Source organism: Macrotis lagotis, chromosome 4 (assembly GCF_037893015.1).
Source record: "Macrotis lagotis isolate mMagLag1 chromosome 4, bilby.v1.9.chrom.fasta, whole genome shotgun sequence".
Taxonomy (NCBI): domain Eukaryota; kingdom Metazoa; phylum Chordata; class Mammalia; order Peramelemorphia; family Peramelidae; genus Macrotis; species Macrotis lagotis.
The window spans coordinates 26,910,292-26,933,577 of NC_133661.1; the positions used below are offsets into that span (position 1 = coordinate 26,910,292).

Here is a 23,286-nt window from a genome sequence, read left to right on the forward strand (position 1 = left end):
CTTATTTAATTACAATCTGTTTTTCAGAACAATAAGGTAAATTCAAAATTTCACCAAAATCCTTTACCCGAATTACAATTTTGTTTTTTGTATAGTTTATCAGGAGGAATAGTGAAATTCTACTATTATTGATGTCAAGAAGACTTTTTATATCCTTTCTCTGAAACATTCAGATTAGATTACCTAAGGAATATAAAATAGTCTGTCAGTATTCTAGAGAGTTGGGAGAGATATATTTTTAATTAGGATTTCCCTATATCAATACTATTACAAGTGTACTTACTCCCTGTCCTGCATTCTCTTTGTATTTGCTTATTTTTAAAATACCTATTTCATTTTCTTAGTGGAATATATAAAATTTAATGGCAGCAAATATATCAATTTTGAATTTGCCTTCTTTATTAATTTTATGCATGTTTATATTCGTGCAGGTGGTTTATAAATAACTCATGGCATGGGATATTCTATTTATGTCTTTTTTTCCTGGTGCACATAGCATAATGGTTGATAAAAAGTAGATAATTAGTAAATATTTATTGATTTATTAATTAATTCTTCAAGCATATCACTTTCTATTTTAAGAATTTTTTAAAAATTATAATGAGAAGGAGGAGATTGGTAATGATAGTAGATGTCATTTTTTATTTCAGGTTGAACCATGCATAACTGTTTGCATAAATGACCTTTCAGCCTAACCATACCCATAGAAAGGAGACATTGTAGGCATTAATATTTCTATTTTATAGATAAGAAAACAGACTCAAGGATGTTAAAGGACTTACGCATAGTTACTGAATTATCTAGTGGATTAAGGTTAGCGAATTACTTAGTATTATCTATAAATAATTGGTTTAAGATTATTTTGATAGTTGGGATTTAATCCTGGAATCTGAGTCTAGCATTGGTGAAATGACTTACAAAAATTAGCATTTATTTGCTTCATATGTCATAATTTATGTATATTTACTATTTATATTTTAATTTAAAATGTGGAATATGCCAAAGGAAAACCATGAGTAAATAATAAGAAAGATGGTAGAAGTGAAAGCTATATTCTGAATCCCCTATACTGAATAGAGGTTTAGAAATGCCAAAAGGAAGCAAAGAATACTTTCAGATGTTGAATGAACTCATTGTGGAATTTTATGAGAAGACACGGATAAGAAAAGTAGAAAAGTACATAATGGGCATGAGAGGATGGACTGAGATCTTCAAAATGAGAAAGAAAATGTCAAATTCCTTTGGACATTTGAGACAATTTCATCTGTGACATGTTCACATTGTTATTGGAGGTTAGCAAATATAATGATAATGATGTTTATAATTACCATTGTAATGATTCATATTTATTTAAAATATTGTGACTGCAAAACATATATTTATTTGTGTAAACTTATTTGATCATTCAGCATTGGGAATGGTCACATTTGATATATGTGCTACAGCTTCACATGGGGAAAATAGCAGTAGACTAATAGCCTGGTTATACACTCCAAGAAGGAAATAAATCTTTTCTTAAATAAATGTTTCTTCTTTATAATGAGAAGCGCTAACAAAATCTTGTTGATCGTGTAAATGAAAACTTTATGTAATTCGCTACAGCTGATATTTTTCCTGGTCCAAAAGAACATTACACTATTGGAATGCTAAGTAAAAGTGATATTTTTGAAATATTCAGGAAATATTTTACATACATTCCTAACTTCACATAATAAATTATATGAAACATTAAAAATTAATACTAACACAAGAATTTTTGCTATATGGTATCAACATTTGGAATATAACTAGATATACTAATGACAGTGAGTACTAATACTACTAATAAAAAATATTACCACATAGAGGGTAGTGAAGAGGTACTTGGTATAAAGGGATTATAGCATTGTACAAATTTTTGCTGTTGAGTCATTTCAGTCATATCCTACTCTTTTTATTGGCTCCATATGGATCTCCAAAGGACCAGAGTCAAAGATATCATCAGTGAAATATCTAAGAAAGGATAATCTGATAAGATGATGACAAGCATAAAGCACTCATTGTCATGGAGTCATTGTCATGAAGTATCTGTATAAAAATGTCAAAGGCGGGAAGGAGGCAAAACCATATAATAAGATTGCATCCAGATTAATGAGGTATTGTATGCATTCATGTAGACCTATGTATGTAGATAACTACCACACATGCATATATATATATATATATATTCACATATATCATGTGTATATATATAGACATGTGCATATATAATCATTGTGTATGAGGGTGTATGTCTATAAATAAATTATATAGGGACTATCCCTACATGCATGTATGTCTCTGAGTATGTTTGATTATCTGAGTATTAAATCAATAAAATAAGTATGTTTCTTTTCTTGACTCATCTTGTTGATGAATCCACAACTGTAAAAATAAAATAAAATAAATCTAATCATTTTAAAGTTTTAGAAATATTAAATCATTCAATTTTTTTCATTTTCTTTCCATAGAGATTTTCAATCTTTTCATTATATATGGTGAAACCCTAGGTTTTCAAGGAAAATGTATTATTTTGGTCATTCTATAATATTCCAAAGATATCTTTATCTTATAGTTGTGTGGAGAAAAATGGTATGTGGAGAGAGAAAAAAAAGGGGAAGGGGGGAGAAAGACAGACAGTGTTCACAATCTTTAAAGGTCATTTTATACTCCTATGCTTGAGATATGATTATTCTTCCTTTTCTCTGTCTGAAGATGTGCTATTAGTCATAAACCTTTCCAACCTTCGTAAATGATTTAATGACTTTTTGCTGCTCTAGATTCACAGGAATTACATTCCTTTTTGTGAATATAATTACTTTTATTTCAAATTACTCAGACTTTTCTTTGACATGATTATGATTTATTTCTATTGAGTATTGTCAGTACAGCATGGGCAAAAACATAGAGCCTGTCCCAAGAAGCCCGATAACCTGGAAAACAGTGGGATTGCATAAGCGGAATGTCTTAGGATAAAATGACATTCATTTTCCAGTTATTCAAAGACTAGGGAAATTCTCTCTGACAGTCTAGAGACTGGGAATCTTGGCCTGACTCTGCCCTTAACCTTGCTTTTTGACATTAGAAAAGTCAAAAACTCTCTGGCCTTCATTTTCTTCAGATGCAAAATGAGAAAAAATCAGATGAGATAAACTCAGAAGCTTTATTCATTTCTAAAATCAAAGAAGTCCCCCGCTTCTATTCAAACAGGTCCTCTAAAGTAAACTGAACATTAATTCATTCTTATAAAAAATAGAATGATCTCTGTAGAAAGGTATAATATTCAAAAGAAAATCAAGATAAGACAATATGTACCTGTATAGACTATAAGAGTTGGATTTAAAAGAAAGCTTTTTAAATGTCATTTTGAATTCTGTTACTACCTATAAAAAGAGTCAACTAAAGGTGAACAGAGGCACCTATTCCTTGGACTACATACGATAACATTAGAAATATGCTTAGTAACTTTTCCTTATATCTAAATCTTGATGTAAAACTACTTTTTTCATTCATTTAACAAAATGATACCTACTGTGTACTATGTACAATAGTACCAGATTGAACAATAGATAACAAGGTTAAGAGCTAAGCCAAAGAATTATTGTATATTTAGACATGGCAAGATTATCCATCCACACCACCCCTAACAACTCAATTTTTATCTACATTCACCACACGTTGGTAAAGAATGACTAAATGGGGTCTTGCTAATGTTCTGATCTGAACTACTTTTTCTTCTGTCAATTGCTATGATCTGATGCTCTTACTAGATGCAGTATTTAGGCAATGTTTACCCCCTAGTTAGTAGTTAATAAATATTTTACATTTATTCATTCATCTCAGAATATTCTTATGTAAGTGTCTTATACTTATAGAACATTGATACCTATGTTAGAGCTTATTCATATTTACTCAAATATATTTTTAAAAAGACACTTCTTTGACCCTGTTACTGTGCCGAAAGGGGGTAACGTTATTGTAACCTTCTAGACATCACTAACTCCGTGAGATGATTATGTTTGATCCAACAATATAGTTAGCAAATAATATGAATGGGAAGATAATCTAAGCACAGAATATGAGGTGCAAAGAGTAGTGAGCAGACATCACAGCCAGTAGACTTAGGAAGATAGGTTCAAATTCTGCCTCACATTTTATGGCTGTCGAACCTTGGGCAATCATTTAATTGATTTGTATCCAAGGTAATATCTTCGGACTTATAAGCTATATGATAAGCCATTCTGGAAACAAACAAACAAACAAGAAAACATAGATCATTTACTTATCAGGCTCAAACTCAAATAAACAGAAAATGTTTGTGACGCTCAGTAGGTCATTTAATCTCTCAGTACCTGTGCCCAACACATGATGATTATGAACTTCAAAATAAGCACTGATCTAAAACATACTTCCTTATATGAAAGGTTCCTTGACCAATGAAATCACAGCTCAAATTTTCTTTCCTTATACATGTTTGCATACTTGAGTATTTGTTTGCACGTGCGTATGTGTGTATGTGGCCATGCATACATACATATGTTATCATGTCTGTGTGTATGCATGTATGGGAAGAGTGGAAGACTAGAATGAATAAGAAAGATCAGGGATCCACGTCTACCTTTATTGGTGGTATTACCCTCTGCTAGTCCCTTTAAGTCTCATAACCATTTAATGCCTTCTATCTTGAAAGATGGGGCAGTTGACTCATAAAGAGGACAGAACACTTGGCTGGTAATTCCTGAGTTTTTTTTAACATTTTATTTATTTTTACAGATACATGCAATGATAGTTTTCAATAATCTTTTTTTTTGCAAGGTTATGTTTCACCTTTTTTTCCATCTCCCAATCTTCCCACCCCCTCCCCTGACAGAAAGCAATTGAATATAGATTATATATATTTATATATATTAATCATGATGTGAAAGGAGAATCAAACCAAACTAGGGAAAACATTAGACAGAAAAAATGTAATACATAAATCAACTTTTAAAACTTGAAGATTGTAAACTTTGCTCTGCATGTAAGCTGCAAAGTTCCTTCTCTGGATAGGGATGGTATTTTTCCATCACAAGTCTGAGAATTGTCCTTGATTATTGTGCTGCTGAATTGAACAAATCCATCATAGCTGATCATCATCCAATGTTGCTGTAAATGTGTACCAAAGTCTTCTGGTTCTGCTCACTTCTCTCAGCATCAGTTCATGCAGGTCTTTCCAGGCTATTGTATAGTCCCATTCCTCATAATTTCTTATAGAACAATAATATCCCCATTTTATTCATACACCACAATCACTTCATCTATTCCCAATCGATGGCCATTGTCTCAATTTCAAATTCATTGCCACTACAAAATAAGCTGCTATAAATATTTTTGAACAGGTGAATTTTTTATCCTTTTTTGTGGACTCTTTGGAATAATCAATTTCCTGAGTTCTACTCAAGGCTCAGATACTTAATAACTCAGTGATCATGGAGAAGTCTCTTAACCTTTTGCCTTAGTTTCCTCATTTGTCAAATGAACTGGAGAAGGCAATGGAAAACTCTTCCAGGATTTTTGGCCAAGAAAACCCCAAATGATATCATAAAATGTTGGAAACAATTTAAATGACTCAATAACAATTACAATAACCAAACCCTAAAAGACACCAAAAATGCTGTTGACAACTAAGATTTGTATAATGCTTTAATGTTCGCAAAGAATTTACAAATATTACTTTTTGACCCTTATAACAATCAAGAATCTAGGTGGTATTATTATGTCCATTTTACAGATGAATAAATTGGAGTTCAAAGAGGTTAAGTGAGTCACTTAGGCTCACATAGCAAGTGTCTGAGGAAGGATTTCAATTCAAGACTAGATTTCAATCTCAGCACTGCCCAATATGCCAACTAGCTGCCATAAAACAGCAAGAAATATCTCCAAGACAATTTGATCTACATTGAGAGACAGCAGTTATTTCTTCATCTGGAAGTACATTAATTAATGAATTTAAAGGTTAGAACCAAAACCAAAAAAGGGTGTTTATTAGAAAGCCTAGCAATGACAATACACAGGAGTAGGAACAATTGCTGCAAACCGGTAATCCTAATTATTACTGATAATTAACAGGAAGAGAATGGGAAAATTAAAGCCCACCATTTTTTAGCAACTATAGGGGAAAAGGCTGTTTTAGTGATGTACAGGGATTGCATTGATATATGCTAATTCAGTTTGCCAAAAATAGATATACAAAGTGAAGGCTGGTTTCCTAGCTAGACTGGAAAGGGAAAGGATTGAAAAAAAATATTTTGCTCCTTTCTGGTTAATTAGAGAGGATGATGTGTTCCTACAAGGATATAGTACTTTAAGAGGGAAAAAAATGAAGCATCAGAAAAAAATATCACATGTGTCAGAATACAGAACTATAGAAGAATATGACATAGAGAAAGGAAGATGTAGGAAGACTACTATGACCATTAGAGTTGGGTAATTAAGTTTATATTTTCCCCTGTCCTTAGAGGTGTATCTAACATTGGCCACCACCAGAATGAGTGCAAACTGATGCTTCCCGAATTGATTTTGAGTAGATCTAACCTGGACCAAACTTACATAAACCTTTTTATTAGAACATCTGTAGCAGGGATGTTCCAGAGGGGAAAAAAGGCACGTGTCTACTCTTGGGGAATCATATGGGAAATCTTGAAAGCAGCTCTAGGGATTCAAAAGTCCTTGGCAATAAACTAAAGATTTTGAAATTCAGTGATATTTCAATCATTGCTAGGCAATGATTATAAGAGCTTCCTGAGGGGCAGAGGGTGCAGTTATAAGAAATGAAAATTTTGTTTAAAGACAGTCTAATGCCAAGCTTATCCCTCAAGAAAAAGGTGAGAAAATGTACTTATCTCATTTCAAATATAGAAGAAATGTGTGTGAAGTGCAAAAAAAAATCATAGTCAGAACTATGCTCGCGCTCTCTCTCTCTCTCTCTCTCTCTCTCTCTCTCTCTCTCTCTCTCTCTCTCTCTCTCTCTCTCTCTCTCACACACACACACACACACAGTCACAGTCTCTCTCTGTCCTTTTTCATTCTCTATCTCTCCCCATCTCTTCATGAGATGCTCATATTAAGGGAGGAGAATGATGTATTGTGAAATAAAGGTGAGAAGAAAACAAAAGATGTAACATTTTCAAGGTAATGTCAGAAAATGTTACCTAAAGGCAAGAAGAAGGATTTAAGAAATAAGGAGGGCAAGTTCTTAAATAGAAATAAAGTAAATAATGACAAGAAAGGATGATATTTTTTTCTTCTGGAGCTGTGTGGAAAAGTTCAATATGATGATAACCTGATTATTAATGGAAGAAAGAAAACATCCCTACATCCATATGTTAAGGCATCCATTATAGAGATAATCAAGTATGATGTAGGAAGATATGTGTGGGTGTATGTTTGTATGAGAAGTCCAGTATTACACACACACACACACAGAAACATTAATGAGAGGAATTTATATTCTGAATCTAATTCAGAAATTGGCAATAATTGTGGAAAGAAGTTATGGGACTATTCCTCAGTATGAGAAAGTTCAATATAGATTATAGCAAACTTTAAGGATTCCAAGGTCTTTTCTTGCTTGACTGCTGGCATGAAGGAAAACTGACTGATTTCTCTCCATGCAATCAGGATCTATTCTTTCCCTAAGAGTGATCCAATGAAAACTCATTATTATGACTTACAAATGCCCCTTTTGGGGTATTAAACACCACAAAGTTTGGATGGCCCAGATCTCCACAATTCCCCAGCTAACCAGACATAATCCTGTCACCCTCCAGAGAGAAGACATTATTACGGAGAAACAAATTATGGGAGCCTCCAGCAAGCCCTCAGGGGTCACACACATTTTATTAATGATATGGTCATTTCCTCTAATGGACATTTTGCTCTCTCGGGTTCTTGGTAGGGCACAAGGAAGATTATGGCATTTCAAAATTGGCACTACTACCAACCACTTTGTGGGTCACACCAAGGATTTTCTGAGTGTAGCCTTCTCTTCAAACAACCCACAGATTTTCTCTAGTACCCAGGATAAGACTAGAGATACTCTGAGTGTCTATAAATACACCGTGCTAATTAAGAACCACTTTTAGTGGATGTCCAGAGTCCATTTCTCACCTAATAGCAGCAACAACCCAATGATTGTTTCCTGAGACTGGGACAACCTGGTCAAGGTCTGCAAGTTGCCTAACTACAAACTGATGACAAACCTCCTTGGCCACACAGGCTACCTAATTACAGTTATGATTTTTCCTGATGTCTGTCTGTCTGTCTGTCTGTCTGTCTGTCTCTCTCTCTCTCTCTCTCTCTCTCTCTCTCTCTCTCTCTCTCTCTCTCTGGACGCAGAGATGATCAGACCTCATGAGGGAACTCAATAAAGGAAGTACCTGTATGTCTAGTTGTGGGTTCCATAATGAATGCCATCTACTTCAGCCCAGTCATACCTGGCTCTGTATGACCACTGAACCCAGCATCAAGATCTGAAACCTAGAGAACAAACTCATTATGAATGAATGTAAATAAGAAGGAGTTAACCAGCAGCAAGTTCAAGCCTTTTTTAACCTGGTCTGCTGATGACCAGTCTCCATTTGCTGGATTCACAGACAACTTGGTTTGGCAGTTGGCACTTGATAAAAGATTCAACTATAACTTAGATTTGAAATAAAGAACTGAATTTCTGTCCTTTTATTGGGGGGGGGAGAGAATTTCAAGAAGAAAACTAAAAGATAGAATCCCACTGTTAAATTTCCAAATTTGAAGTTAACTAGAATTTTGTTTGACTTCCCCCTCAAGATTTGATTTGTTGAATTTTTTACAGTCAGTTTAAAAGAGATTTGTTCCTACCACTCCATCACTTCATCATTCCAATTTGGAGATAAGGATACTGTGTAGATGACTTTGCTGCCAGATGGTGATGCTAGGAATGATGAAAATAATATCTGGTGTCATATCTGAGCTCCTTTAATACCTCCTTCCTATTTTAACATTCCTCTGAAAATAAAGAATACAAATACATCCAATAGTATACTCACAATCATTCAAGAAAACATTCAGGATAAATCCCCCAAAATAACTCTGGACAGAAATGAACAAAGATATTCCTATGACTCCATTTCTTCTTAGAAAGAAATAATAATGAAAGAATGTGTATTGATTTTTGGAATTATTTGTGGAATTGCATGTTAGAATGTCTATAGAGAAATTTCCCTTGCAGATTCATTTAATTAAAATGATTTACCTCCACATTTTAAATAATATTTATATTCAGGGTGAAGAGAGAAATATATTGTTATACTCTTCCTTCTCTATAAACTTATGATTTCATTTAAATTAATTTGGAGTATTGCTAGCTTCTATAAAGGCATCATAAATGACTTAGAGACTACCTGTTGGAATAAAAATTTATTTTTATTTCTTTTTTCTCATTTTATTTAAAAGAAAAAATAAATTGTCAGTTAGCAACCAGGATTTATCATCTTTAATATCATGAAATCTGTCAAACTAGTCCTTTTAATGATGATTAGGCCTTGTATCAAGTTTCTCATTTTTAATGGAGTGAGTGACTATATATATATATATATATATATATATATATATATATAATCTGTATATATATGTATATATATATATATATATATATATATATATGTATCTGCATGCACATGATTGGGAAGAGAAAAAAGTTGAGAGGAAAGATCCATAAATACAAACAAAGCAATAAAAGAAATCACCTTTTTTTATGGAATGGGTATACATAATTTGTTCCTAACAATAGATTTATGGTAAACTAATTTGTGGAACAAATGAAGTGCAGAGATTGAAATGAGATTACAGTATTAAAACCTTACTTTGCATTAACCCATGCGATTGCTGGTAACTCAGGATGTTTATAGGAAGACTTAAAAATGTGTTATGAAAATATTGAATGCATTAGGTGCCAACCATGGGAATGCATACTGCTTCTAAGACATTGTCATTTGCGATATGATCCACCATGCATCTATTAATCATCTGCTCTGAAAAATAATTATCCTAGATGAAACAGGTTCTGCCCTCCAGATGTATATATTGCCCCAAAGAACTCTGGACAGGGGTAAGTCTAAACATAATAACTAGAGGTGGAGGGAGGGTACACTAACAGCTAGAAAGATTTGGAAGAACCAAGGTGAGTCTTTTGAAGACTTTGAGATGTTGAGATGAGAAGGGAATTTTTTGCAGTCATTGGAACAGTTTATACAAAAATTACAGAAATGGAAGATGGAATGTCAAATTCTAGAAACCGGATCAGTTTAATTGCCATGTACACTGCAGGCCAGTGAGCAATGGGAAATAAGACTAGCAAAATAGTTTAAAGTAAAACTATGAAAGGAATTAGATACTAAATCTAGCACCCTGTGTTTCAATTAGATAAATAGCCAAGGCCTACAACCCCTAGGATAAGAAGTCCAAAACAGTGCCTCTTCTACCATAGAAGCAGATCTCAAATTTAAAAGAAAGGACAAACACCCCCCCCAAATGAGCAAAAACAACAAAATAATCTGGCCACAAAAAGTTATTATGGTGACACAAACTAAGAGGATATTAATGTCAAAACAACTAAGGGCAAAACCCCAAAGAAAAATGAGAAGTGTTCACAAGTCCAGAATGAATTTAGGGAAAAACTCAGAAAAGCAGTTTAAAATCCTATCTGACAAGTAGAAGAAAAATAAGGGGAAAGAAGTTAGAGCATTGCAAGAAAATTATGAAAAAAAGAGTCAAGAGCTTGAAAAAGAACAACTGTTTAACAAGTGCAAATAGGAAAGAAAGTACCAAAGCTGACTGAGAACAAGGCCTTTTTGGTCCTAATGGTCTGTTTTCCTCATTTGAAAGTGAAGAAATTGGCCAGAGGAGACTAAAAGATCACATCGCTATAAGCAATACAGTCAAGATTTTAACAAGCTCTGATACTGTTGCAAGTATTTTTTTCCTCCTACATTGTGATTTGTCATATTAAGTCAATGTCTTCCTCAAACTTCAAAATGCAAATACAATTGAGTCATCTTTTCCTGTGTATTTTTGGTTTATTCCCAAGTACTTGGGGAGCCATGCTGATACTCAATATATTCCATGGTAGCAGAATAGATCCCATATGTACTGACACTCGAGGTGATAGACATGAGATTCAGATTCCATATCAACACGCAAAAGAATTTATTTCTGCAAAGGCATAATGTGAAATGTGACTTCCCCTTTAAAAAAAGTCTGCACCTGTTTTATTACTATTTCCACATTATCTCACATTGTATGATGTATTTTATATCAGCCTACAATGACTGATTGACGTATTATGAAATTAGACTTAGCATCATTGAAATTTTCAAAGATGATTTCATATAAGTGGCCTGAGATTTCTTTTCTCTTACACTTCATTTTCAAGTGTCAATGCTTTTATCAAATGAAGATTTTCCCCCAAATTATCTGAGGCTAACTAAGAAACATTTTTTTGCAAGGCAATGGGGTTAAGTGGCTTGCCCAAGGCCACTTAGCTAGGCAATTATTAAGTGTCTGAGGTCGGATTTGAACTCAGGGACTCCTGACTCTAGGGGCCGGTGCTCTATCCACTGCACCACCTAGCCACCCCAGAAACATTTTTTTAATGCCAGAATGAGAAATATGGATTCAGGATCAACAATCCTCTACTTCATTTGCCTTTTGTGATTACTTCACATAATTTGCCACTGAACTACTATCCCAACATGCCTGCTTCCCTCTTCCTGCACTTAACATTCCAAATGCATTTATTTATGTATATATCATTTGTTAGATTTCAATGAGGTTTTCGTTCTGATTGCGTCCCAATAAAGTTCTATTTTGGACAATAACTACTAAAAATCTCATTTTTTTCTCTCAATTCTCAATTGACAATTATCTGTACTTTTGAATCAAGCATATACTTTGCTTTTTTCCCCTGTTATATGTGTTAATTTGCAACAGTATGATATTAAAAATACCTGCTATTAATGCAATGCTATATCAAACTTAGTTTGTATTTCTTTTAGTTGTTCTTTTATTTACTTATTATATTTTGGGATTAAAATATTAATTGTGGTAATTCCAAACATGATTCCTTATCTCTTTGTCTATGCTGATTTTTTTCTAAAATTTTCCTTTCTTTTTTTAAATATAGTTGAAAAGTAATACACTATATTTTAGCGATTTGACTTAAATGTGTCAAACTATAGTTTAGCTATGTTTCCTCCATTGATAGATCATAAGGTTGTGATTTTTAACTCATTCTGAAAATTGCTTCCTCTTTTAACTCATGTACATTTTAATTGCTAAACAGTGAAATTTTCTGCATGACATGAATGGTATAAATAATGAAAAACATTCTAAATAATTTTATTCACTCAGTATTCCTTAATGTGTGATGTGTTCCTTTGCAATTACTTGTACATTTATCTCTGTCTGATTTTACTTTGATCTTAACAGCTAATTAATTCATTTCTGTCTTCTTTAATTTTATATTGTTTCATCATTTCTAGATCATCCTTTTTTACTCACTTGCTACATATTCTGATTTTGTTTATTGGTATAATGTGATTCTAATTTTATGTATTTTTCTTTCTGGCTGTTTTTCCTTTACTTTTATCATGTAATCTTTGTTAGTGGCATTGTGACCAAGACCTGTCCACTAGCTATTTCTTACAATCCATGGAGTAAAAAGTATTAAAACCAAAAATGAAAACATTTTGGTTAGATTATGATATTCTGAGAGAAAAGCCATGAAATAGAGAGAGAAGAGAGCAAAAGCGATAAGTAGTAGAAAAAAAAGTTAAAGAAAAGGAAAAAAATAAAATAAAACCAGGGACCCACAAAGCACAGGTTGCATATATACAGATCTCTAAATGTTGTAAAATACACACACACACACACACACACACACACACACACACACAGACATATTCATGAAGGTAAATAGCAATATATAAGTTTCATGGTTCCAATTTGGTCAACCTTGTAGAGACCTATAAGATTTCTTAAGGCAAAAGGCAAAAAAGAGAAAAAAGTGTGAAAATGCAATTTAAAAACAATTTATGGTTTATTTATGTGCAGTCAAAAAGGTATGTCCATCTGACTACCATGAACATAGAAAAGAGGAGGCAAAAATGTTCCTTTCTATGGCATTATTCAAACAGCAATGTAAAGAAAAACAGGATAAGCCAAAATGTAGCTGGGTCAATGATTTCAAGTCACCAGACTAACATAATTAACATCATGGAACACTATAGAGCTTAACATTCAATTGCTGATTTGAAGGAATGACTTGGAAACATCTTGGAGAAGAGGAAGTATGCTGCAAGATGAAAAAAGAATAGGTATTGAGTGGCATTGTCAGATTTCAGTCTGTGAGTGTGCCTTATAAACTAACATGAGCATGTATCTTCATTAAAATAGTTATAAGATCCATATGACTAAGCATCATAATACACATAAATAATTAAATATGGATAGTATATATATAGAATTATAGTCTATGTAAACACATACACAGACCATATGTCATTCCTACATGCATGTGTATGAATGTATTTTACGTGTTGTTTGATATATAAGTATATACATATGCAAATATATGTGGGGGATCCCTATGACTATGAAGATTAAAATACATTAACCAATATTGTTTTATTATTATTGAATGGAATTATTTTTCTTATATTGTTTACTTATAACTTAAATAGATGCGGACTTTACCTTGGATAGATGGATTTCACCAAGACATTTGGTAAATTTTTTGCCTGCTATCAGGCATATTAAATGTTATGTTTTATTAGATAGATTTGGAACTTCTTGATGAATTTGAAAATAGAAATTGTAAATGTTACTCAAACATATTCCCTTGACTCTGTGCCATTAAACCCAACTATGGATAATGTGGATGAAGTCATGCATTTAAAATTTGTCAAATTAACTAATGACAGGACATTTGATTGAACACTTTGTGCCTGCTATTACACAAGTCTCTCTTCAATATTCAATGGTTCCTTAATTCATCCTAATGAAATTCCAAACTTCTAATTGACTTTCAAAAAATATCTTTATAACCTGGTGCCATACTACATTTCTCAAATTGTCTAATTCATTCCATAAAGAAATCCTATGCTCCTGAAAAATCAATCAATTATCCAATTCTGTGATGATTTCAACAACAAAATGTGAATTCTTTGAGGGTAGGGTGTTTCCCCCCTTTCTTTGTATCTACAACATTTACCACAATATCGGTTGTATAACAAGGAGAAAATTGATGCTTGTTGCTATCTATCCTTTGACACACAATTTACATGGAATAGTAAGTTAAAGACCTTTGGTTCAACTGACATGGTTTCCTACATACAGTCTTTAACCTGAATGTTAGCCTAGTGAAAGTAGGCATAAGATCTTTAAGAATGGGGTCTGCATAACTAATTTTAGTAATAGTAATTTGCTTATGTTTAATTACTAATGTAGGGGGAGCTAATGCAAAGTGAAATGTAGTGTGTACAAAAGTAGCAGCAATATTATAAGATAATCAGCTGTGAAAGACTTAGCTATTATCAGCAATGTAATGATCCAAGCCAATTTTATAGGACTTATGAAAAACACTCTCTATTCTTAGAGAATGAAATGATGATGTCTGCATGCAGCTTGAACATTACCTTTACTATTAATTTTTCTTTTTTTCTTGATATTTTTGGTTTATGTTTTCTTTCACAACATGGCTAATATGAAAATATTTTGCATGCTTATACATATAAGCTATATTAATCTGCTTTCCTTCTCAATGAGGTAAGGAGGAAAGAGACATAATCTGGAAATCAGTTTTTTAAAAAAAATTTAAAATGTTTTTATATGAAATTGGACAAAAATATGAAATAAATTTTATAAAGTAAAAACTAATTACTAATATATACTAGTTAACCTTATATCCACCAGCTCAGAAACAGCGCCAGGTGTTCCCACTTTTCCCAATGTCCCAGGGAGTGGGCAACTGACTTCCCCAGTCCTGTCTGTCCAGAGAGAGTCTCTGGCATTTCCAGACTGGACAGTCTAGTCCAATAACTTAACTGCCTGAGGGACAGCCCAAAGACAGCCTCAGATGTTCCTGCATTTCCCAGGGACTCAGGGAGTGGATGATTGACACCCTGAGAACAGAGGTCTAGAGAGAGAGCCTCTGGCATTCCTTACCTGTCCATCCACGGAAGATTCCAGTCCCAGGTCAGTAAGCAAATCTCTAGGGTTCTCAAAAGCAAAGGTTTTCTAGGGAGCCCACTCTCCCAAAACAAGAACCTTGAGATTGGCAACAAATCCCAAAATGCTTCAGAAAGGTCAGAGAAAGGCATGGTCTATTGGAAGTTACCTTGGAATTAAGAATATTAGCTCAGATTATATGTGAAGCTTCAGAGGAAGATATAAATTGATCTCTAGTCCAGAAAGATGTCTTAGAAGAGCTCAGAAAGGATTTAAAAATTAAATGGAAAAATTGGGAAAAGATATACAAGAGAAAATTAACAACCTGCAACAAAAAGTGACAGAAGAAAACAATAGCTTTAAAAATTCAATTAGGCAAAAACCAAAAGAAAATAATTCCTTAAAGAATTCAATTTGGCAATTGAAAAAGCTCACAGCTTTTTTTTTAACAGAATTGACCAATTGGAAAAGAAGATGCAAAAACTAAAGAAAATACCTCCTTGAAAAATAGATTGCATCTACTCAAAGCAGATGAGAAAAGCTAAAAATAAACCCAAAAGCTAAAAAAGAAACAAAAGAAACAAAAGAAAATGTAAAATGCTTCATTGAGCTGGAAAATAGATCTAGAAGAGATAATTAAAGAATTATTGGACTACTTGAAAGTCATGATCAAAAAAACAAAAGAAAAGAGCATACATCGCATTCTTCAAGGAGAATTGCTCTAATATCCTGGAACCAGAGGGCAAAATAGTCATTAAAATTATCCATTTATTATCTGAAAAGGGATTCCAAAATAAAAATGCCATGGGATATTATAGCCAAATTCCAGAATTATCAGATCAAAGGGAAAATCCTACAAGTGACCAGAAAGAAGCAATTCAAATACCAATGAGGCACAGAGTCAGAATTGCACAGGACCTGGCTGTATTAACAGATTGAAGGACCTGGATGTTCTGGAGGGAAAGAAAGCTTGGATTACAACCAAGAATCAACCACTCAGGAAAAGTGAAGATTCTCTTTCTGGAGAAAAAAAAATGAGCATTTAACAAAATAGTTGACTTCCAAACTTTCCTCTTGAAAAAACCAGAACTGAACAGAAAATTTGATCTTCAAACAGGGGACACAAGAGATAGAAAAGGGGGAAAGGGAAAAGAAAAAGAATGCTATTCAATGTGATTGTATTCAAACTGATTGAATTCAACCTGGTTGTATCCCTACCTGGGAGGAAGATTCTCAAAACTCTTGAGAATTATAACTCTATTAGGATATTGACTGAAGGTTTAGACATAAGTTGATTTTGATGGAATGATTAAAATACATATGACATCTAAAGGAGGCAGAATGCAAAGAGATGGGAGGAAGGAGGAGTCAGAAAGGGGTAAATTACATCACATGAAAAGTTGCAAAGGATCTGCTTTAATAGAGGGAAAGAAGAGAGGGGATGAGAGCTACTTGAATCTGACTCTCATCTGATTTGCCTCAAAGAAGGATTAGCACATACTGTCAGTTGTATTTAGAAATTTTTCTTACCCTTCAAGTATTAAGATGGGAAAGGGGCGAAGAGAAGCAGAGGTTGTTAGAAAGGAGAGAATGAAGGAGAAAAGGAAAGGAGGAAGCAAAGGGAGGATAACTGATAGAAGGAGGGAAAGACTGAGGAAAGCAGTAATCAAAAGGAAACCATTAATGGGGAGGGATGGTGTGAAAGGAGAGGGGGTAAGTACAAATGGAGGAGAGATACATGGAGAATAATGAGTTAGTGATTTTAACTATGAATATGAATAGGATGAACTCTCACATAAAACAGAAGTGGATAGCAGAGTAGACTAAAAACAGAATCCTATAATATGATGCTTACAAGAAATACATTTGAATCAGGGAGATAACATATAAAGTAAAGGTAAAAGGCTAGAGCAGTGTATAATATGCTTCAGCTGAAGTGAAAAAAAGTTGGGATAGTAATTCTTATCTCAGACAAAGCAATTGCAAAAAAAAAATGGATCTCATTAAAATGGATAAGGAAGGAAACTACTTCCTCCTAAAAGGTGTCAGAGACAATGAAGTGATTTCGGGACTAAACATGTATATCCCAAGTGGTATAGCATTCACATTTTTAGAGGAGAAGTTAAATGAGTTAGAGGAAGAAAAAGACAGCAAAACTCTAATTGTGGGGGAACCCTTATCTCACTCTCTCAGAATTAGATAAGTCTAACAGTAAAATAAACATGAAGGATGTTAAGAGGTGAATAGAATGTTAGGAAAAGTTAGATATGATAGAACCCTGGAGAAAAATTGAATGCAATTAGAAAAGAATATATCTTTTTTTTTTCTGTAGTACATAGCAACTACACAAAAATTGACCATATGTTAGGGCATAAAAACCTCATAATCAGATGCAGAAAGGCAGAAATATTGAATGTATTTCTTTTCAGACCATGATTTAATAAAAATCCTGTGCAGAAAAGGGCCAAGGAGAGATAGACTTTAAATTAACTGGAAACTTAATGGCCTACTTTTAAATGAGTGAGTCAAGGAACAAATTATAGCAATGCTTAATAATTTTATCCAAGACAATGGCAATAAGGAGAAAACTTTTGTAATAGAGCCAAAACAGTTATTAGGTAGAATATTATATCTTTAATACTTACATGAATAAAATAAAGAGATCAATGAATTGTACATGCAACTAAAATGCTAGAAAAAGAACAAATTAAAAATTTACAATTGAAGAAAGAGAAGCAGTTAATGACCAAGGAAAAGATGGAGAACATCATTAAAAACAAACTAGATAATTTTGATGGCATTAAATTAGAAAGCTTTTGCACAGGAAAAACACTGTAACCAAGATCAAACAAAATGTAGTAAATTGGGAAATAATTTTCAATATTATTTCTGACAAAGGACTCATTTCTAAAATATATAGAGAACTGAACAAATTTTATTTTAAAAAAATTCACCAATTGGCAAATGATTAAAGGATATGCAAAGGCAATTTAAAGATGAGGAAATCAAAGCTATAGAAAGTCATATGAAAAATTGCTCTAAATGATTATTAATTAGAGAAATGCAAATTAAAGAGCAAATTAAAGAGGTACCATCTCACACCTATCAGATTGGTCAATATGACCAGAAAGGACAATGATCAATGTTGGAAGGGTTGTGGGAAATCTGGAACTAATACATTGTTGGAGCAGATGTGAACTCATCCAACTTTTCTGGAGAGCAATTTGGAATTATTCCCAAAGGACAATAAAAATGTGCACACCCTTTGATCCAACAATACCACTACTTGGTCTGTACCCCTGAAGAGTTCATAACAAAGGGCAAAACCATCACTTGTACAAAATTATTCATAGCAGCCCTGTTTGTGATGGCAAAGAATTGGCAATTGAGGGGATGTTCATCAACTGGGGAATAGCTGAACAAATTGTAGCATGTGTGTGTTATGGAACACTATTATTCTATTAGAAACTAGGAGGGATGGGAATTCAGAGAAGCCCAGAAGAATTTACATGAACTGATGCTGATTGAGATGAGCAGTACACTATGACAGCAACATTGGGTTCATGATAAATCTTAATGGACTTGCTCATTCCATCAGTGCAACAATCAGGTTCAATTTAGGGATATCTGCAATAGAGAATGCCATCTTTATCCAAAGAAAGAATTGTGGAGTTTGAAAAAAGACCAAAGACTATTACCTTTAATTAAAAAAGTTATCTTATTATGTCATTTTGCTATCTCTTATATTTCATGTTTGCCCTTAAGGATATGATTTCTTTCTCAGTACTTCAATTTAGATCAATGTATAGCATAGAAACAATGTAAAGAGTAGCAGACTGCCTGCTGTGGAGGGTGGGTAGAGGGAAGAGAGAAATTTCCTCCTTATAAGAGGAAAAATTGTAAAATTTAAAAATAAAGGAAAAAAAAGAAAAAATTCAATTGTATATATATATTTATTCAAGAAAATTTTCAATTTAAAGTAAAATTATAAATTTTTCACTTCAATATTGCTCTCACAAAAATAGTTAAAGGTCTGACATTGCTGAATCTACTTCCTTTATATTTTTTGTCCCTGGTTTTCTTGAAGTTTCTGATCTTTAGTTCTTCCAAATGAATTTTATTATTTTTCTTACTCAGTAATTTTTTAGTAATTTAATTGAAATGGTATTAAAGACATGGGTTAGTTAAATAGAATGGTCATTTATAAATTATATTGATGTTACTTATTCATGAACAATATATATTCTTCAACTATGTAGTTGTTAATTTTATTTGTATAAAAATGCTTTATTTTTATGTTCATTGATCCTGTGTCTGTTTTGACAATTATATGCTGAGACATTTTACATTTTCTACATAAAGATTATTGAATTTTTGTACATAATGAATGATAAAAATGTATAGGCTTAAATAATGCATATTTTTATCGTTTAAAAGTATTTTATGAGGAGAACAGAAATTATTCGGATGGATTTTATACATAAAAATATGTGACTTTATTTCTGAGCTATTCCTTGAGGCATATATGCATAAACATCACCATACTTTTATTTTATAAAAGTATCTTACTTCATCAATTTGAGTCTAACATTCAGTGGCGCAGATAATAATTCATCCATGCCTTATCAGTTTTCTTTCTGATGTTCTCTCAGAAATGCTCTATAGGAAGGATATGCAATGTTTGGAGGAGTTATATTGATGTCTAGAGAACTGCTTATAGATCATCTAAATTTATATGAATATAGATGGAGGAAGTTTAACTATAGGTTGTTGGTGATGCTTGATATAGGAGACTCTACTCTTTCCAATTGTATAATTCATTGAAATTCTTTATTTATCATCCTAAGCAACTCTTTAGTGATAGTATGTATCGGGTTACTCAAGCCCATAATAAGCCTCTCTGTAATCCTCTAGGAAAATTGAAGCTTTCATTCCTTTAAAATTCTATTTTCCATGGTCTATGGTGTGTGTGTGTGGGGGGCAGATTTAGCCTAAAATGGTGGGCTTTATTTCAGAGAAAAGTATAGAATCAGCTTCATGTGATTTCATAAAGGAGTTCTAATGTAATTTCTTCTCATTTATTTCGGGGACTAGTTCTTGTTCCTAGTTGACTATGAAAAAGCATTTGGGTCCATACATTCTACTTTTATTTTATAAGCTCTTTTCCAACAGCTTATTTCAAAATAATATAACTTAAAATAAATAGCAGAGAAAAAATATTTGATAATTCTTCTATGGTCCTGTTCACCTAAGAAATAAAAGGGGAGTGTATACTCACAAGAACAAATTGCTATTTCAACGAGGACACACAAGACAGAGTCCATATGGAAAAGGATCTCCCCATAAGTGGCAAGTTTCTCTGGACCCTTTGATTTTGCCTTGTTCATTTCTCTTGGTGTTTATAGGCTTGGAACATTGATGAACTTCTAAATACATTCATAATGTCTTAAAAGAATTCATCAAGTCTGTTTCTCCAAATGGGAAAGTGTAAGTCAATGGCAAGCTATAAGCTAGGATCTAGAGTTGTAGGTACAACACACAAATCTGTTCCATCCAAATAGACATTGATATGGATATAAATGCACAAATGAATTGGACTCATTCTTGAATTCTTCATGCCACCAGTCTCAGTCCAGAAAGAGGAAATATGTCTTCTTTTAGGAAATGCCAAAGATAAAATGAAGAGCATCAGAGGAAGACAATCAGTATGATGGTTGTGTTTGCTATAATTTTCATGTGGTACATGAAAGTTAGGCAAAGGATCTGCCATCAGGACATAGTGGAGAGAGAGTTAGGTTTCCAGTATGAAAGACCTAAGTTAAATCTGCCTTCTGTCTGACACTGACTGCCTTATCTTGGGAAAGTATTTTTATTTTTTAATTTTTTTTCAATTTTTTTTTACTTTTACTGGATTAAAAAAGAGTCCTCCAATAGGGAAAGTATTTTAAATGATCAAGGACATAGGTTTATCACTATTGTTGTAAATTGTAAAGGAACAGGTAAAAGTCTGATCTGGACAAGGTCATGTTCAACTAACTAGTTAGCTAATGTTCTAGCTATAATTGGTTAAATTCATAACTTTTGAGAAAATGCTGAATACTACAATGATGGACTCAATCTAAATCTAATTTTGTTATATTTGAGTTGACTAAGTAATTAATTATTCATTGGTTCCTACATACTTATTAAGTGATTCCTATTTTCATCTAATAAAATCAAAGATTGCATTTTATATAAATTTATACATATATATATATATGTTTTTCTCATTTGATTTTCCCAACTCTGTGAGATTGGTGCTCCTAAATCCCAATTTTAAAGAAGAATGAACAGATTGAGAGGTAAAGTTACTTATCTGGGGTTACAAGATAGCAATGATGATATCAGTGACAATAATAATTAGTAATAACAGTCCAAAACACATTTTGGAATTTAAAGTTTAGAGGTCTGTTTTTTCTATGATAGCAATTTATAAAATTAAAGTGTAACCTAAGGCCTGGAGGAGACAGGGGAGAGGGTATAAGTCAAAGAAGTGAAAAGAATAGATCTAGCTTTGAAATCAAAGAACCTTGAAGTGACTGAAGATGTCAAATTAGTGAACAAGATTAAAACTGCATGTGTTGGACTGATGATCAGGAAAGTTTCAAAGTGTAATAATGTGAAGATATTTTTAATTATCATGTCAAAGTAATTGGCTTCCAAAAATTTGACATTTGTGACTACATCATTGTTAAAGGGAAAAAAAGCACTATATTTTATATGGCTCTTCTCTTGAGCTATTTTCTCCATGGAATATTTGCTCCACCAATTTCACATCCTAATTTCACATCAATAATGGATGAGTTTTCATTTCAGTAATAAACCTTGAGGTCATTATTTCGACTTCAAATCTGAGCTAGTTAGCCAACCTGGGAGGAACTTGCTCCTTGCTTCTCTGGACCTCAGACAACTCAATTTTTTGAAACCAGAAAGTCCAAATATTTACATTAATTGGTTTCAACCAATGTAAATTGATAAATGCCAATGCAAGGAATCAATGTTCATATTCGTAAGGTCTCATATTGGCCACCGAGCATAAGCTCCAAAGACTCTTCTGCTTATCAAATTGTCTCTCCTGACATTGACAACAAGGAAAGGGTTATTTGAAGAGACAAGCAAAACCCCAAAATACTAATAATAGTAATAATAATAATAATAAAGTTGAATGGAACAAGAGGAAGGAAACAGGTGCTTTACAAATAGGTTATTTAATCCTCTCAACATCCTTTGAAGATAGGTACTATTTTCATTGACATCGTTAGAGAAATGTTGAATGACTTGCCCAGGGTTAACAGCTAGGAGGTATCTTAGGCTGAATTTGAACTCAGATCTTCTCAACTCTAGTCCTGTTTTCCAGCCTCTGCACTATATAGCTTGAAGTCTCCAACTAGATATATAAGCAAAATCAATCAGAGGCCACTAGTCAACACACAAATTGTGGAACAGAATCAACGGTTCTCTGCTCATATTTCCAGATCTTTACAATGCATATCTATCAAATATCATCATATCCGACTCTTCTGAAAGCCGGTTTTCACTTCTTCCACATGAAGAATTATATCTCTACATGGATCAAAATGATTGAAGTCATTGACAAGGTAATCATTAAAGAAGTATTTATGAAGTTGCTCCTTAACTATATATATATATATATATATATATATATATATATATATATATTCATTGTTTCATAAATTAGCATTACTTTATTTTTTTTCTTTTAAAAGAGAGAAGAGGGCAAAGCATAAAGAACTAATCCTACAATTAGGAAATGGTTTTGAAATCTCAATACATTAAGCAGGTTTCTTCAGTCTTTCAGTTGTGTTTGACTCTTCATGACCCCATATTGGGTTTTCTTGGAAAAAATATTGGATTAGTTTGCCAGTACGTTCTCCATTTCATTTCATAAATACAGGAAAATGAGAAAAATATGGTTAAGTGACTTGTCCAGGCACACACAACTAAGTATCTGAAACCAGATTTGAACTC

General features: G+C 32.9%; 1 pseudogene; it reads left to right on the forward strand.

Annotated features, from left to right (window-relative positions):
* The first annotated feature begins 7,769 nt into the window (after positions 1–7,769).
* Positions 7,770–22,882, forward strand: LOC141522617 (small ribosomal subunit protein RACK1-like; annotated as a pseudogene).
* The last annotated feature ends 404 nt before the right edge of the window (positions 22,883–23,286 follow it).